Raw genomic sequence first — 14196 nt, forward strand, 5'->3', positions numbered from 1 at the left:
CACCGCTTGTTATAATTACAGAAAATAAATAAGTATGATTTGTTTGATAAGCACAAATTTTGTTGGTTTGTTAGGAGATGGGAAGCAGCAATAAATGCATGTTGACGCAAAAGGGACGTCAGCAGTGTCGGAGAAGAATGCCGACAAAACTTTTCTCATGGACGCGCCGCCCCACGCGCCTCCAGATGTGGGTCCCACCCAGGGTCAGTTCGGATTCAGATGCGGGAATGCGTGCACTCAACAGCGCCCCCTCCTGAAACCTGAGTCTGCCAGCACCCGGCAGGGTTTTGTTTTTCAGTTTCAGTGTGCCCTCCTCCATTGCCCCCCACTGCTCACCCTATTTCTATTTTAATTTCTTACTCTTTCTTTTATTTAAACTAAACACTCAACTCTTCAATCATTAGTTTGTTCCATTACATGTTAATATGGTAAGCTAAACGTCCATGTAGCAAGCTCAAATACTAATTAATAGTAAGACATGTCATGTCATCAATTAATAATAGAATAAACTAATATATACTAGGGACTAAGATAGAAAACTTAAATTTTTTCGAAATAAAACCAAAAAAATTATAGGGACCAAAACTTATCTTTTATCTTTTATTACTATGAAGTTGGGTAGTCCCAACAGTGGGCTACTACCCAGTCCGTCGACATCTATCTTTAATTCCGGTTATTTCAAAAATTCTAAAACTAAAATTGGACAGAAATTATTTTTAATATAAAAATAGAGATGGTATTTTAGTTGGATATTGATATTTGAAGTATATTATAGTATTGTGGAAGTTATTTAATACATTTTTTACGTGTTTTAACACGTTTCACGTGTTGGTCAAGATGTAATTGCTACGTATCCAATACGTCCCTACATATTGATTAGGAAATTATCACCTGTCTAACACGTTTTTTACGTGTTAACTTTTTATCTGCAAAATTTACCAATCTGTAATTATATCAAATAATTCTATTTTCAACAAAAATACCAATTTTTTTATTAAAAAAATTAGCAAAAATTGGGGGCTCATTTTTTTTATATTATAAATAAACGTGTGATATGTATCAATATTTTTATAACATTGTGTATTATATTGTTATGAGTCTGATCATTTTTTTAAAAAGAATAAAAAGTGAATGACGTTTTGTCATTTAATAATAATTTTTAATTAAATAAAAACAAAACGACATTCACGTTTTGTGTTAAAAGAATTTTTATATATAAAATGGTAACCATGTTTTGTATATTTTTTATTTTTTTAATTGATGAAAAAAAAACGTCAATGACATTTTGTGCAAAATATCAACGACGTTTTGTTGAAGACGATAATAATGTGAATGAGAAAATAGTAGTGTCATTTTTCTGTAGTAATTAAAAATCCCCATAACGGCATTGAATATAATTTTTTGGGCATTTTGGTGAATTACACCAATTTTAGCCCAACATTAAAAATAAAAATCCCAAATGGGGGAAGAAAAGGATTTAGGTTATTTCTCTTTATTCTTTGGTCGAAACACCATACCAGTGCTCGCTGGAATTGGGAAAAATGGGAAGACGAGGTGTCTACTGTAACACTTTATCACACAAAACTTTACACTTAAATTCATAAAATAGAATTGGTGAGTTATTACGACTTCTAAAAATAAAAATATATATATAGATATAGTCGAATAAAGTTGTATCTAGAAATCTTGAAGAAAAGTTTAAACAACAACTGCAAAAGAAAAACACATCACACTCGAAATTACATAAATCGATAAACAAATAAGGATAAGACATGATATATACATATATAGAATAGAGTACCAAAATATAGAATAGCAAGCTCCGAACTTAACCTGCGGAGCCGAGGCCGGCCGGAGTATAAATATACATATACTCAAAAATTAACCCAAAACACAACTCACACATGTTTTCTCCAAGTAACCTCTAAGAAGTACAATATCGAAAAATATAAAAATATACTAAAAAATATAACATATATATATGTAAATATGGCTTAATACAAGACGTAGAATTCCCAAAAGAACCAACTCCGTTCTCTCCGAAAACTCCAAACACATGGTAAGGTGCCTTTCGACCTGCATCTGAAAACAACGTTTGTATGGAATGAGAATCGGGAATTCTCAGTATGGTAATGGTGCACACATATATAATATATAAGGTATCGGGAAAGTCAGAGGCGATCATAGAACTCCAACACTCATATTTAAAGCTTAGAGTTATAATTTTAAACCATAAACAAGGTAGGTTATCTAAGGCATTTTGGCTCTAAACCATTCCTAACTTAACTCCTCAATCCTCACTTTCCTCCAATCCTCCAAAATTCTAGTGCAACTGCCCCCGTGACTCGTCTGCCAGACAAGGGGTCTCTCAGTTGCACAAACAAATAATACAAGCAAAGAAAACACAAGTAGGATACAGTTACAGCAGGTAAAACATATAGCAAGTAAGTATAGATATTCAATTATGCAAACTCAAGTAATGCAACTCAAACAAGACAAACAAATGCATATGATGTATGCCTTTCTTACTGGCCGTGAGCTCACATGTCTGTGACTTTGCCAAAATCTGACACACCCGGTAGCTAACCCGAATATCGTCTCTTTGACATGCCTCCACACTCTTGGGATATAGTACCCGTCACACTCTCGGTATATAGTGCCCATCACACTCATAGGATATAGTATGCGTCGCATTTCTTGGGATAAAGTGTTTCCAAACTCTTGGGATATAGCGCCCGCTACGCTCTCGGGATATAGTGCCTGTCACACTCATAGGATATGGTATCCGATATACTTTCTAGGATAAAGTGCTCCCACACTCTTGGGATATAGCATCCGCCACGCTCTTGGGATATAGTGCCCGAAACACTTTACAACAAAGAGAAAACTCAAACATACTCATCACCAATCATCCTCATTTATTATTATTCATTAAAGGTCAATTATTCTTATTCATCATGGCCAATACTCATCACATACTTAGAGTTTCCACACTTTTCAACCATATTTTTCCACTTCACAAACTTTCTTCACTTCCAAGTAACCACCCTCTCAAAGTTTAACTCCCTCACTATGTCTAAAACTAAGTTTTAGGGTCTTAGAAAGTAACAATAGAGGTTTAGAGGTTTGAAATCATGTTTAAATAAAAAAACACAAAGTTGCTGAAAACAGGGTCCTGTGTACGCGACTATTGTCTGCGTACGTGAGCCCCCTTGGACCGAACAGATTGTTCGTGTCGCGTGCACTTGCCCGCGTATGCGAGCAGGTAAATTTTTCTCTCGCGTACACATGCACACTCTCGTGTACGCGAGCACGTCTGGACAAAACCAAACGGTCGCATCGCGTGTGCTATCACGTACGCATGCCCCTTAAAAATGGCAAAAAGTTGTTAATGCTACAGAATTTCCTTTTACACACCAAACTTCCGACGCACATAATTTTTTTGTTAAAAATTGTTTTTTATTCATTCTTCAAACAGCGTAAACTTCACGGACCCAATTTCATATAAAATAAATTTTATAAAAATCGAGGGTCCGAAAGCCAAGTTATGGCTCGACAAAGTTTGGTCAAAAACTAAGTTTTGCGTAAAAGTCATAAACCTATATTTTCACAATTTTCATTTCAAAACCAAAGTGTTTTTTTATTCAAATAACCAATCATCTATTTTACCAAATTTCAATTCACATACAATTATTTTACAACTATAACATTCCCAATCCTCTCAAATATTTCTCATCATCAACACTCTTAACCATTTTCAACTCAAACCGCACATAATCATCATTCATACAAGTATCATCCTCATAATTCAATATCATCATTTATCATCACGCTTCTTATCATCAATACTTACCATCTCCACAATACATTTCCACACCTTCTAACTCCAACATACTCATTATTCAACAATTGCACATACATACATACCACTTATCAAGTTCTCAATTTATCATCATTATTATTCACAATCATCTATAATCAATCATCATACATTTCAACCCTTCACTTAACAATTCTAACTACAAGTCTCTAATTCTCAATCATACATATCATACAACTTAACCTAGGGTCATCTAGCCTAAGTTTTCACGAAACATTACATGTTATCTATGAGAAACCAAAATCATACCTTGGTCGATTTCTCCCTAACTCAGAACACCACAAATGATCACCATTCATCAAGTGACCACAACCCCAAAGCCTCTCCAAATGAAATTTTGGCCACCAAAATTCAAGAATCAAGCTCCCAACATCATCAAGGTACTCTAAAACAATATTATTTAATCTAAATCCACAACATATTCACTATAATCAATATCCAAGCAAACTAATCAACAATAGGTTTGAGGTTCTTACCTTACCCAAGCACCAACGGGACAAAACTTAATGGTTTTCTCAAACTTGTTTGATCCTAAACACCAAAACATCACATTTCAACAACCAATTTCTCAATTTTCAAAATTTGAGGGGAAAGAGAGGCTGAAGGTAAGATTAAAAGTTACTTATCAAATAAGTTAGCAAACTTTGTAGAGCTTAACACGGTGGTCACGTGGCCACAAACGGTATAGCGATTGGAGCTTTGGATTGAAAGTTATGATGAAATGAAATCAAGAACAAAGGTTTTGTTCTTGTTCCTTCTTCCCCGAATGTTTCCCGGCGTGTTTCATATAAAGAGAGGGGTGAAAGTGGCTTAATCTCTAAGTATGGGTTGAATTGGGTGGGCCTTGGGCCCGATGTGACAATGGTTGAGGCAATGGTTAGTGTGAACAAGAATCATTTGCTGGATAAATTAAGTTACTGATTATTTATTTTGTTCATTCTTTTAATATTACTGTATTATGTTAGTAACTTATTTAGTTAAATTTGTATGTACCTTTATGAATCTCAATGAGGTCAAAGTTCAAAATAGTCTTTATATCTCTCATCTATTTTTTAACCCTGAGATCCCCGATATTCTTGCATGTAAGAATAGGTGTGCTCAAGATCCGTAGTCTATCCTCACTTAACTGATTTCCTTATTTCATTAATTTCATTATAATGTCTTTGTAAGGTTGTTTGCCTATTTCATCTCATGTGCTTCCGGTTAATAAAGAGAGGTGATATAAAGGCTCAGCATATTAATTATATACAGAGCCAGCCCGTAAATTCAATTAATGATGAGTTGTCTGGCGGTTCTTTACCAATCATTATTATTGAGGAGGTTATGAACAAAACTAATGTAAACTCCTCTGTTGTTGCTTTTTTCAACCATGGCGTGCTTTGTTCATGCGGGTCTGCTACTAGTGTTATTGTGTTTTTTTGTGTAGAAAATTTCATATTGAATATTAACCACAGTGGTTTCTATTGAAGTTGGTGGTCGTGACTGGTATTGTGCTTTGTGCAAGAGTTGTCCCAGAAAAGTGAAAGAGAATAAAGGCCGTTAACTATGCGAGCATTGTGAAAAATTGGTTTCAATGTTCCTCTAAGGTAGAGACCTTCCAACTTAAAAGGACTTAATATATTTAAGTTGTTTTGGGGTATTGCTCAATTTTCTAATGTATTCCATCATGCGTTTTTAACAGGTATCGTCTTCATGTTATTACCGTTGATGGTACTGAATATATTGGCCTAATCATTTGGAATCAGGAGACCAAACTGGTTGTTGGAAAGTCTGCAAGTGAAGTCAAAGACCTCAGTGTAAGTTTTTTAATATTTGTGTGAAAAATGATTTAGTGCGAGGCATTCATTAGAGAGTAATGAATAATGAACTTATTCTTTTTCCTAATATCCAGAAAGAAGGAAATGCGGCATGCTATTCCAAAGTTTTAGATAGCATTGTAGACAAGAAATTTCTGTTTAAATTGTCCACTACAAAAAAAATTTCATCTCAACTGATCAAGTGTATAATGTTGTTAAGATCAACGATGATGACACACTCATAGCCCTTTATGAGTCCCAATCTTCCTCTATAGATATGATAATGTGTTTTCTATCTTTTAATATTTGTGTTGTTCAGTATTTGCTTTGTTATTGTAGTGATCACACTATTTTTCCCAATAATAACCTCTTAGGGAGTTGACCAAAGTGTTTCCAATCTATTGTCTGTATTCTTTACTAATGAGGTTGAGTCTGATATATATTCTGCTGCAATTGTGTCTTTGTCTAAGATTTGTATATCATATGAAACATGCATAGAGTATTTGCTATGAGAAAATTTTACCAATCTTTGCCTTTTAAAATCTGTCTTTTCTGACATGTGTTGTTACGCATGTAGGATTCAAGTTTGAAGAGCATTTTTGAGTGCGGTCTTGAGACTCCTGACAAGGGTTTTGTGGCTGATTCAAATGCAGGTAATGCTATTGGTGGGGTGTATAGTTCAGAGTTGAGGGCTCTACAACCAAAACAATGAAAGGTCATATTGGGAAAAGGAAGCATGAGTAGTTAGTATACATAGACTTCGGTTAATAGAGAATCTGAGGAAGGAATTTCCAACTTAGTTGAAAATGCTCCCTTTCTTTTATGTACTTTTTGCTTTAATGTCATCTTTAGATAATTAATTTAAGATATACGAATAAAGTTTGTATTATATTTTATACAAATTGGTATGCATAGTTAGATCATTAAAGGTGTAACTTATAGTATGTGTATCTTTCTCTTTTTTGGTTTTATTTTACTCTTCGAGAAACCAAATTTTAAAGTAACTTGAATCATCAGGCTTAGATATAGATGGTTGTATAATAAATTAGATTATATATACAATAAAATATCTCCTTGGTAATTTTTTTATTTAATTTTGTTTGCTCATAACATATTTTCTCATGGATTATTCAACTGCCAATATGATCTCTCCTAGCTTCAATTACATTTAACAAGATAAAAAAAAGATTCGACAGTTTACAATCACACTGAAATTAAATATAAATGAGATAGCTTATAAGGTAAAATATTATTATAAAGTTGATATTTCTAGATGTAAGTTTCTCAGAAAAATTATTATTTAACATTGACTTTATAATCTACAACTTTTTTACTCCATTAATTATGATGACCAAATTTGTCATAGATTATTAGCTACATCAAGAAACTTTTAATGCCTATTGTCAATCCAATACATCTTACTAGGTTATTAACCTACTATAGGAAAGTAATGTGACTAACTAAACTAAATAAAGGAGCTTCAACCTATTATACACCTAATGATAGTAGCACTCACTATTTTTCCATGATAATTATGCTCTCTAATTTAGTTTACTGCACCAACTACAATCCTATTTTCTTTTAAAATTTGTTAACTTAATTAGCTTTTAATAGTTGACAATTATATTTAATAGGATAAAGTAAATGAGATTTGACCGTTTACAATCACATTGAAGTTAAATATGAATGAGATAGTTTATAAAGTAAAATGTTATTATGAAGTTAATGTTTCTAGATATAGATTTTCCAAAAAAAATATTATTTGACCTTGGCTTTATAATTTACAATTTTTTTACTCCATTAATTATGATACCAATTTTGTCTTACATCAAGAAACTTCTAATACCTGCTGTCAATCAAGCACATCTTACTAGGCTATTAATCTACTATAGAAAAATAATTCGTGACTAACTAAACTAAATAAATGAGCTTCAACTTATTATATACCTAATGAGCGTAGCGGTCATTATTTCTCAATGGTAACTATGCTCTCTAATTTAATTTACTGCACTAACTACAATCTTGCTTTCTTTTAACATTTGTTAACTTGACTAACTTTTAATAGTTGACGTATTACATCACTATTTTTTATATTTATCATCGTTGTCATTTAATACGGTGAAGATAAACATAAAGCAAGGAACTCTCAGTCTCTGAAAGGACTAGAAACTGGTGTTCAGAAACTAATCAATAGGCTACTAAAATTCTGTATAACCAAATAAATAATTGGTAATTATATTAAAATGTGAATTTGCTCAACAAAAGTACTTATATTTATTTATTACATGTATCAAACGAAGTGTCTTCAGTAATTATAAAAGGTTATTTCACTAATTTTTCTCTTCTCAACCCTTTTAAGTCTGGCGCAGGAGTTAACAATGTCTACTTCTTCTCTACAAATACAAAGCTGATCACTTTTGTCAAATGATGTTATTTTTAAAGTTTTTGCCAGAGTCAATTCTAGAAGCATTGGTCGTGGCAGAAGCATTTCTACCTTTTAGAAGAACAACTTGCTGACCACAGATTTTGTCCTAACACATTTGGAACATGCTAAAAGAAGTTGTGATCGGGTGCAACTTGGCGTTCAAAATAAATATACAATCTGGAATCAGAGAAGCTGTTAGTGTTCCATTTTTAAGAAAAAATCTAGGCCAGTTTGAAATAATTGGCTGTGAGAATGGAAATATGACAATTCGATAATAAATGATGGATAGTCTAGCTAATCTTTTTGTTTAGAATCCAAACTCTGGACACGTAAATAGTGTAAGAACCGAAGTTTTTACGTAAAACTGCTTTAATAAAATAATAATTTTAATTACCCAAAATAGGTTCAAAAATATAGAAGTGTTCTTTTAAAATATAATGGTAAAATTTGATTCAATGATATTTTCTGAGTGAAAAAATGTATCTTTTGCAAAAAATCTTTGTAAAAATGCGTACCTGCTCTTAAGCCGGCAGTACCGGCTCTAATCTGACTGGTAGCACGTATTGGGAAAAATAAGATTTTAAAAATCGAATTTATTGTTTTGAAAGGACAAGAATAATTTATAATTGAAAATCGGACCCTAATCTTAAAGGTTTTGACCCAAAGTGGGGTCAAACGGACATAAAACGCTAACGGGTTGGACCGGATCCAAATCGGGTCCAAGGCCCAACATATATATGTATGTTTAATGAGTTTTCAACTTATTTTTGTCCTAAACTAAGAAAGGGGTGTGGCTTTGAGAGAAAAGAAAGCAAAAGGGTTGGTCACTATTCACAACCACTTTTTGATGGCCATAACTTGAGCTACGGTGCTCCGATTTACGAGCCGTTTACGGCTGCACGAAACTCTTGTCGAGCTTTTCATTTTTATATAAACAAAGTGGTAAGATTTTCCAAATCCATGCTCCAGTTTTTAGCCCTAACAATTCCGCAATTTTGGTTCTAGTCTTTGAGTAGATTTTGTGATTTTGTTTGGTTATGGGTGATTTAGCATTAGAATATTATTAGGTTTTGCCCCTAATATTGTTGGGTAAGGTAAGTCTTTTCAAATCTTATAGTTTGATATTTTAGTTAGTCATAGTGTTGATTTTGTATGTTATATGATGTTAGATTGAGGTTTGGTATTTGTTAGAGTAAGCTTGGTAGTTTTGGAGCTTTGAGTTTGAGCTTGGTGTTTTGAGTTGCGTGAAAATAAGCCAAGATATAGTTTTGATTTTCTTTATGTAATATGTAATGTTTCTGGACACTTAGACTAGTTGACTCTGAAATAGGTTTGAATGATGTTGGTGCATGATTAATTATATGTGAATTTATGCTTGACGATGAGAAGGATGATATGGGATGTTGGAATATGTGAATTATGAATTATGATGATAATATGATGAGTATTGGTGTTGTTTGTAATTATGATTATTGACGAAGGATATTATTGAATTATGATGTTTTGGTGAATGGCATTGATTATTGAGATTGAACTTGAATAATGATAATTATGAGAATTTATGGTGAGATATAATGAGTGATGTTATGATGAGTGAAATTGTGCAAATTATTGATGATTGAGATCTTGAGTTGGAAATTGTTAATTTTTGTTGAAGTATGGTGGAAAGATTATGTGAAATAGAGGTTGAGTTGATTGAAATACAATGGAATGGTAAAGTTTAGTGTGTGATAGTGTTTTGGGATGAATTGGCTATGTTTTGGTTTGTTTTGGTTATGAAATTTGGAGATTTGAGAACTTTGGCAGATCATTACTCGAACTTTTAGACATTGAAATTGAATAATTTTTCTTTCAAATTAAAGATGATTTCAAGAGTTTTAAAATGATATAAAGTTTGAGAAAAATGGAGTTTTGTAGAGGAAGTTATGAACGTTTAAAGTTTGGGGTCTAAAACTGAAATTTCTGCAACTTAACTTTTATGGATTCTGATATACATACGTACGCGAACCCATGCCTCATATGCGGATGGTGGCATCTGTCCAGAACTCCTGCGTACGCAACCCATGTATGCATACGTGGATGTACCTTTTTCAACGTGTGCGTAAGTACGATAGGTGGTGCGTACGCACAACCCCCTGTTTTGTTGAGAATGTGTTTTTTTTCTATGCTTTTAAGGGTTTCTTAGCTTTCCAAACTTCCATAAATTTTCTTTAAGACTTGTGGCTAGTAATTAGACTCTAAGACTGATGAAGATGAGATAGTTAATTTGAATTGGCGATTTTCTATATGAGTTTAGAAGACGGAGACTTAGGTTTCTGAAGTTGTGGGTGAACTAGCGAAGTGTTTTATTGACAAAGGCTTGAGGACTTGTGAGTGGATGGTAACTTGTGGAATTAAGAACTGATGATGGTTATGATGAGTTTGATGGATATTAAAGGAGAGTGTGCTAGGCACTATATGCTTAGAATATTGAGACTTGAGAATTGAATGTGGATTGAGATGAGAAAATGGTGATGACTGATGATGATTTGAGGTTGATGGACTTGTTGGATATGGACAGTGTGCCGGGCACTATATTCTTAGAACAATTTATGATGAAAAATATGTTGTTGTTTTTCTTCTCTACCGCAAGAGTGTGTCAAGCACTATATTCTCGGAGCGATACAAAAGCGTGACAGGCGCTATATCCTCGGACGTGGCAGAAAGGCGACATTCGAAATGATGTGTCGGGTTGGCATTTATGGACCGACAAGTGATATCACGAGCCAATAGGACAGACATTCATCATATGCATCTTCTACATGCTTGCTTACTTTGATTACTTGAGTTATGCCTATTTGAATAACATGTCTAAATGCTAGTTGATTTACCTGTTATATATGTATACTATTTGTGTTTTACTTACTTGCATTATCTGTGATTTGTCTAGTGCTGAGGAGGTTAGGTTGGCGGTTGCGATGTGATCGTGTGGAGGGTAGGTTGGCGAAGGCTGTGGGACAGCGGTGTATTTTAGTATTAGTTAGAAATTTCCTAAGTTTATATAACCCTATTTATGGTTTATGGTTTAAGTTATTTATTTTATTAAGCTTGAATACCTGTATTCGATGTGAAGTTCTAGGATTACCTTTCGCGTCCTGGAACCTTATATCTTACAGATGGATCACTGTTACCATACTGAGAACCTCCGATTCTCATACCATATATTGTTGTTATTTTTCATATTCAGTTCGTAACCCACCTCGGTGAGTTACGAGATGGTGACGGAGTGGAGGATCTTATGCTCTCTTTTGAATTTTGATTATTTTGTTGTAGTACTTTCTCTCACCTTCTTATTTTAGACTTTATAACCTTAGAGGCTTGATTTGAGAGATAAATTGTACATTGTGTATCCTGGAGCTATCTACAAGGTACTTATATGTATTATGTCTTGTTCTGTTTGTACCCACGCGTTTAGTTACCGTGTGTGAACGCTTTGCGTTTCGTAATGCCGCTTTATGCGACTTTGAGCTTTTATTTCTTCATCGGACTTCTAGTTATATAAATTCTTGGATATATATTATATTTATAAGCTTTAGAACTGTCGTGGCACTTTGTTATCCTTTGCTTTACGACTAGAGGTAAGGCTTAGGGTAACGGGGTGTTACAAGTAACATCCCTGATGTCATCCAGCATGGTTGCAATTTTTGTGGTTTCACCTATGCATTTGTTTATGTCCCGCATTTTGTGAACTATGTTTGGATCAACATATACAACAATAAACTCTTAGATACATGTTGTTGGTTGATTTCATATTCCTCAGCAAGTGACCGGTGGAATACCAACTTGTGCTGCCCCCATATGTGCAAGGAATTGATTTCGGATATGTTGCATTCAATGACTCTATCTATTTATTGAACTAGAATAATCATATAAAAACTAAGTCCCTGTGTATTGTAATTTATTCCATTATGACCAGAGAATTCGGATATATTGTCACACCTGCACAAGGCAAAGTTATCTGTAAAAAATTGTTATTGATAAATGGTCACCTCTGCTACATAGGCATGCATACTGAAATGGGTTCATATAAATGAAACATATGGATGATTATGGATTCACATGAAACATACTCGTGGAACCAAGTAATGTCAGGTCATGGACATAATCATGTATGGCCTCATTTGATTGCTGGCAAAGAATTTATCGTGTTAAAAGAGATCACTCTATTATTTATGGAGCTAAATCATGTTAGGACAATACAGATCGAAATAGGAATTGTAAATAAAAAAACTTGCAAATGTAGAATTATTTGTGTAGCCGCCCTTGCAGGGAGATTTACAAATTATGGCACCCAACTACGGTGATTTCAACTGATCCTTCTCTTTCCTTAATCATACTATTGAGCTGAATTATTAGTGACTCATTATTTATTATAAAATTATTGCACAACAATAGTCACTTACTTTTTTTTTCTCCCTTTTCAATCACCCACAGAATTTTGTTATATATTTTTATTAACTTTATTTAATACTCATGAAAATCTATTTTGGAATGCTCTTAAATATTGTAAAGTCACATATTGGTTAAACGTATATTTTTTAGAATGTTACCTCAATTTCGTTATAATTTAATTTTTTTAAGAGGCGAGAAATAATTACCATTGTCCGTGTTGAACAAAGAATTATAAAATTTGGTGATAAAGTTGAGACTTTTGGACTCATGAAAGTATGTTTATCGAGGATTTTCTTGGGTTTTGGATTTCTTTTAAATTTAATGCTGTAGACATTTAGTTATATCCGTAAATTGTGACCATTCTTACATTCCATATATGGCTATGAGCTATGACGTATGGCGGATAGTACTTTACAAATTTTTTATGATTTCCAATTGCAGTATTGCTATACAAATGTATCGTGATTTCTATAGTTAAGATAACAAATTTTTAAGTTGTGAATTAGATTCTATTTTTTAGTATTTTTGAATCAATACAAGACTTAATATCTAAAACTCTGCGCATCATGTTTGAGTTAATATTCTCCATTTGATTCTGAGATGAGATCTTACTTTCACTATATAAATTTATGAAATTCAAAAAGACGGATAAAGTCGCACACAAAATTATTTAAATTTTGAGTATTTATCAAATTATGAATTATTTCAAAGCGAAGAAAATTGATAGATAAATATGTATCTCAAATGAAATACATGCTGGTTTATATCGAGGCATTATTTACCAATTGAACTAATGAAGCATATGATTCAATTTTAATGAGTATTTGATTTGATGATAAAAAAAAATAATAATTATTTAATTTTAATTTCATTTCATGTTTTAATATCTTACTAATGCATGCTCACTTTTGTTCTTTGGAAGGCCACAGTTAACATTTCAAAAGGAAGATGTAGCTTATAGGCTTAGTTGCACATTAAAAATCCACCATTGTTGTCTTACGTATACGTTAAAACAGTTGAAACAATTTACTTAATCCGAAGTTTAATTGCTGTATTATTATTCAATTCTATTGGCTAATATCAATTATTTTATTGACATAAAAACGTTGTAATTAAAGTGTTATTTATTAAGCAAATTTCATACTTTGCGAACTCAATGATCAACGCAATTAAAATATAGAACTAAATTGTCAAAAGTTGAACAAATACAAAATTAAATTCTTAAAATAAAAAGTATGATACATAATCAAACGTTGAAAAATATTCAATAAATTAGAGTATTTTGTAGTTCTATTTATCCAGTGATATGTTATCATAAATTTTTCTAGTTATATAAGACTAATAGTTAGATTATTTAAAAATAAAATGTTGATTTAGTACAAAAATCAATAATACATAAATATCTATTATTAAAAATATAATTTATTATTTAAAATCAACAAATTTATGAAAAACATTGTCTCATGCGCGGGCTTTTTGTTAGTTTAAGTTATAACGTTGTATCTTTAAACAATATTTTGAGAATGAATAACAAGATTAATTTGATAATATTTTTAGAGAATAATAAGATTCAATTAATATAAATATTGTATATTTTAGTTAAATTAATGCGATGCTCATTAAATTTTATTTATTTGTATTTTAGAAAAAAAAACACCTTCTGA

Source organism: Arachis duranensis, chromosome 5 (assembly GCF_000817695.3).
Source record: "Arachis duranensis cultivar V14167 chromosome 5, aradu.V14167.gnm2.J7QH, whole genome shotgun sequence".
Taxonomy (NCBI): Eukaryota; Viridiplantae; Streptophyta; class Magnoliopsida; order Fabales; family Fabaceae; genus Arachis; species Arachis duranensis.